The sequence below is a fragment of the Sciurus carolinensis genome, chromosome 1 (genome assembly GCF_902686445.1).
Source record: "Sciurus carolinensis chromosome 1, mSciCar1.2, whole genome shotgun sequence".
NCBI lineage: Eukaryota > Metazoa > Chordata > Mammalia > Rodentia > Sciuridae > Sciurus > Sciurus carolinensis.
Genome location: NC_062213.1, coordinates 53481902 through 53487901, shown reverse-complemented (window position 1 = coordinate 53487901; position 6000 = coordinate 53481902).

Below are 6000 nucleotides of genomic sequence, written 5' to 3'. Positions count from 1 at the left end.
GCCTGCCTTGTGGAGCTAGGCGGCGGGTAGCCAACCTGCCCAACCACCAGGCCAAAGACAGACACCATCACTGAGCCACCCTGCCCCACCACCACGTCAAGGTCTGTCGCCATCGCGGAGCAAGCCGGAAGACAAGCCAGCACACCTGCATCACAGAGCTCCTTTATAGGCTGGTGCAGGCATTTTGAATTATTCCTGAGGGTGTGGCCATCATCATTGATAGGGCAGCTCCCTTCCTGAGACACCTACAGGAGGCTAGACGACTTTGACAAGACCCAGGAGTCAAGAAGCGGAGGTATTGAGAGACTCGGGACCAACTCAGAGCCACCGGGTGAGTCTCTCCCACTGGTCTGGCTCCCCAGATGGGGCAGTAGTCCCCAAATGCAGGGAACTTCCTGTAGTACAGTGGCCCAGTGAGACTCCCCTGCTGGAGCCGAGAACCCAGTCAACCATGAGCATTGCAGAGGATTGCCGCACAGCGAGATGCTTCCACACAAAGTGAGGGTCCGAGGCCCAGGCAGTAGCTCCAGTCCCCAGGGAACATAGCAGAGGAGGACTGCTGAGAAGGAGTACCTTGCAGGGCCAGGCTCCCCAGCCCAGGTGGTAGGTCAAGACCCCTAGGAACATAGCAGAGGAGGGCTTCCTAGTCCAGGTGGTAGTTCTGGACCAAAGGGAACTTCTCGGAGGAGAACTGCCCAGCAAAATCCCACTGGGCGAGTCTTCACTGCTGGGTGAGGCTTTCCCACCAGGGCAGCAGAACCAGAAACACAGACCCAGAACAGACATACCCTAGTCTTCAGTCTAGTCCCCCATTGGCTGACCATCAGTAAACAAGTGGAGGCACCTCTGCCCACTAACAGGGAATATACCGGACCTGAAGGCCACCACCCCTAGAGGGGCAGGTTCCTAGTAGAGCACCGCATTATCAAGTTCCTCCAAGACTTCAGGCTACTAAAGGCTAAGAGGTGAGCTATTGGAAATCTACAGAGACAATATTATTAATAGAGGAAATCTTCAATATCTCATAGTTTCACTACTAGAGGGGTAGACACCTGAGCAATATGAGAAAACAAGGAAAAAAAATGCCCCAAACAAAACTAGATGGTATAGCAATAATATCCAATGACAGCTTGGCAGAAGAAATGTCAGAAAGGGTGTTCAGAATGTACATAATCAAAATGATCAGGCAAGCAAACGAGGAGATGAAAGAGCAAATGCAGGTATTGAATGATGAAATGAAAGAGCAAATGCAGGCATTGAATGATTGCACCAATCAACAGTGAAAAGAGCAAATACAGGAAGCAAAAGATCATTTCAATAAAGAGTTAGAGATATTGAAAAAAAAAAACAAACAGAAATCCTTAAAATGAAGGAAACAATAAATCAAATTAAAAACTCCATAGAAAGCATAACCAATAGGATAGAACACCTGGAAGATAGAACCTCAGTTGTCAAAAACAAAATATTTAATCTTTAAAACAAAGTTGACCAAACAGAGAAAATAGAAAGAAATCATGAACAGAATCTACAAGAATTATGGGATATCATGAAAAGGCCAAATTTAAGAATTATCAGGATTGAGGAAGGCTTAGAGAAAAAAAACCAAAGGAATGAACAATCTATTCAATGAAATAATATCAGAAAATTTCCCAAATCTGAAGAATGAAATGGAAAATCAAGTACAAGAGGCTTATAGGACTTCAAATACACAAAATTACAACAGACCCACACCAAGGCACATTATAATGAAAAATACCTAACATACAAAATAAAGACAGAACTTTAAAGACTGCTAGAGAAAAGAATCAAATTACATTCAGGGGGAAACCAATAAGGATATCAGCAGATTTTTCAATCCAGACCATAAAAACTAGAACGGCCTGGAATAACATTTTTCAAGCTCTGAAAGAAAATGGATGCCAACCAAGAATCTTATACCCAGCAAAACTTACCTTCAGATTTGACGACAAAATGAAATCCTTCCATGATAAACAAAAGCTAAAAGAATTTACAAAAAGAAAGCCAGCATTACAGAGCATTCTCAGTAAAATATTCCATGAGAAAGAGATGAAAAAAAATGATGTAAATCAGCAAAAGGAGGAATTACCCTAATGGAACAGCCAAATAAAGGAATAACCAAGTCGTGTCAAAAAACAAAAATGAGCCAAATGACCAGGGAATACAAATCATATCTCAATAAAACCCTGAATGTTAATGGCCTGAACTCATCAATCAAAAGACATAGTCTGGCAGATTGGATTAAAACGAAAGATCCAACAATTTGCTTCCTGCAAGAGACTCATCTCATAGAAAGAGATACCCACAGACTAAAGGTGAAAGGATGGGAAAAAACATACCATGCACATGGACACAGCAAAAAAGCTGGGGTATCCATCCTCATTTCAGATAATGTGGACTTGAAGCCAAAGTTAGTCAGAAGGGATAAAGAAGGACATTTCATTCTGCTTAAGGGAACCATAGATCAGCAAGAAATAACAATCATAAATATCTATGCCCCGAACATTGGCTCATCCATATATGTCAAACAAAATCTTCTCAATTCCAGAAATAAAATAGACCACAACACAATAATACTAGGTGATTTTAACACACCTCTCTCACCACTGGACAGGTCCTCCAAACAAAAATTGAACAAAGAAACCATAGATCTCAATAACACAATCAATAATTTAGACTTAAAGGACATTTATAGAATATAGCATCCAACAAAGAGGGAATACACTTTTTTCTCATCAGTACATGGATCCTTCTCTAAAATAGACCATATTTTATGCCACAAAACTAATGTTAGCAAGTACAAGAAGAAAGAGATACTGCCTTGTATTCTATCAGATCATAATGGATTGAAATTAGAAATAAATGACAGAATAAAAAACAGAAACTACTCCAGCACCTGGAGATTAAATAATACACTATTGTATGATGAATGGATATAACAGAAGACATCAAGAAGGAAATTAAAAAATTCTTAGAGGTAAATGAGAACAAAGAAACATCATATCAAAATCTCTGGGACACTATGAAGGCAGTACTTAGAGGAAAATTTATTTCATGAAGTGCATTCAATAAAAGAAGAAAAAATCAACAAATAAACGACAGAACACTACAGCTCAAAGCCCTAGAGAAAGAAGAACAGAGCAACACCAAAAGTAGTAGAAGACAAGAAATAGTTAAAATCAGAGCTGAAGTCAATGAAATTGAAACAAAAGACACAATCAAAAAAATTGACAAAATAAATAGTTGGTTCTTCGAAAAAATAAGCAAAATTGATAAACCCTTAGCCACACTAACAAAGAGAAGGAGAGAGAAAACTCAATTACTATAATTTGGAATGAACAAGGAAATATCACAACAGACACAAGTGAAATACAAAACATAATTAGAAGCTATTTTGAAAATCTATACTCCAACAAAATAGAAAATCTCGAAGACATCAACAGGTTTTTAGAGACATATGAATTACCTGAACTGAACGAGGAGGACATACACAATTTAACTAAATCAATTTCAAGTAATGAAATAGAAGAAGTCATCAAAAGCCTACCAAGAAAGAAAAGTTGGGGACCAGATGGGTTCTCAGCCGAGTTCTACAAAACCTTTAAAGAAGACCTCATTCCAATACTTCTCAAAATATTTCATGAAATAGAAGAGGAGGGAACCCTCCCAAACTCATTCTATGAAGCCAATATCACTCTGATACCTAAACCAGACAAAGTCACTTTGAGGAAAGAAAATTTAAGACCAATATCCTTAATGAACATTGATGCAAAAATTCTCAACAAAATTTTAGCAAATTGCATACAAAAATATATTAAAAAGATAGGGCACCACGAATAAGTGGGTTTTATCCCAGGGATGCAAAATTGGTTCAACATCTAGAAATCAATAAATGTAATTCACCATATCAATAGAATTAAAGTCAAGAATCACATGATTATTTCGATAGATGCAGAAAAAGCATTTGATGAAATACAGCATCCCTTCATGCTCAAAACACTGGAAAAAAATAGGGATAGTGGGAACATTCCTTAACATTGTAAAGGCCATCTCTGCTAAACCTATGGCCAATATCATTCTAAATGGTGAAAAACTGAAAGCATTCCCCCTAAAAACTGGGACAAGGCAGGGATGTCCTCTTTCACCACTTCTATTCAACATTGTCCTTGAAACTCTAGCCAGAGCAATTAGATAGACCAAGGAAATTAAAGGGATATGAATAGGAAAAGAAGAACTTAAACTATCCCTATTTGCCGATTTCCTGATTATATATTTAGAGGAACCAGGAAATTCCACCAGAAAACTTTTAGAACTCATAAGTTAATTCAGTAAGTAGCAGGATGTAAGATCAATGCTCATAAATCCAATGCATTTTTTACATAAGTGATGAATCTTCAGAAAGAGAAGTTAGGAAAACTACCCCATTCATAATAGTTTCAAAAAAAATAAAATACTTGGGAATCAATCTAACAAAAGAGGTGAAAGACCTCTACAATGAGAACTACAGAACACTAAAGAAAGAAATTATAGAAAACCTTAAAAGATGGAAAGATTTCCCATGTTCTTGGATAGGCAGAATTAATATTGTCAAAATGGCCATACTACCAAAAGTGCTATATAGATTCAATGCAATTCCAATTAAAATCCCAATGATGTACCTCACAGAAATAGAGCAAGCAATCATGAAATTCGCCTGGAAGAATAAGAAACCCAGAATAGCTAAAGCAATCCTTAGCAGGAAGAGTGAAGCAGTTGCAATATCAGACCTTCAACTATACTGCAAAGCAATAGTAACAAAAATGGCATGGTATTGGCACCGAAATAGACAGGTAGATCAATGGTACAGAATAGAGGACACAGACCCAAACCCAAATAAACACAATTTTCTCATACTAGACAAAGGTGCCAAAACATGCAATGGAGAGAACATAACCTCTTCAACAAATGGTTCTGGGAAAACTGAAAATCCATATGCAACAGAATGAAACTAAACCCCTATCTCTCACCCTGCCCAAAAATCAACTCAAAATGGATCAAGGACCTTGGAATCAGACCAGAGACCCTTCATCTTATAGAAGAAAAAGTAGGTCCAAATTTTCAACATGTCGGCTTAGGATCAGACTTCCTTAACAGGACTCCCATAGCAAAAGAAATAAAAGCAAGATTCAATAACTGGGATAGATTCAGACTAAAAAGCTTTCTCTCAAAGATGGAACCAATCAACAATGTGAAGAGACAACCTACAGAGTGGGAGAAAATCTTTGCCATTTATACTTCAGATATAGCACTAATTTCCACAATATATAAAGAACTCAAAAAACTCTACACCAAGAATACAAATAACCCAATCAACAAATGGGCTAAGGAAATGAACATACACTTCACAGAAGATCTACAAGCAATCAACAGATATATGATGAAATGTTCAACCTCTCTAGTAAATAGAGAAATGCAAATCAAAACTACCCTAAGATTCCATCTCACCCCAATTAGAATGGCAATTATCAAGAATACAAGCAAAAATAGGTGTTATAGAGGATGTGGGGAAAAATGTACACTCATACATCGCTGGTGGGGCTGCAAATTAGTGCAGCCACTCTGGAAAGCAGTGTGGAGATTCCTTAGAAAACTTGGAATGGAACCACCATTTGACCCAGTTATCCCACTCCTTTGCCTATATCCAAAGGACTTAAAATCAGTATACTACAGAGATGCAGCCACATCAATGTTCATAGCTGCTCAATTCACAATAGCCAGATTGTGGAACCAACCTAGATACCCTTCAATTGATGAATGGATAAAGAAACTGTGATATATATATATATATATATATATATATATATATACACAATAGAATATTACTCAGCAATAAAGAATATTAAAATTATGGCATTTGCAGGCAAATGGATGAATTTGGAGAATATCATGCTAAGTGAGATAAGTCCATCTCAAGAAACCAAAGGATGAATGATCTGCCTGATA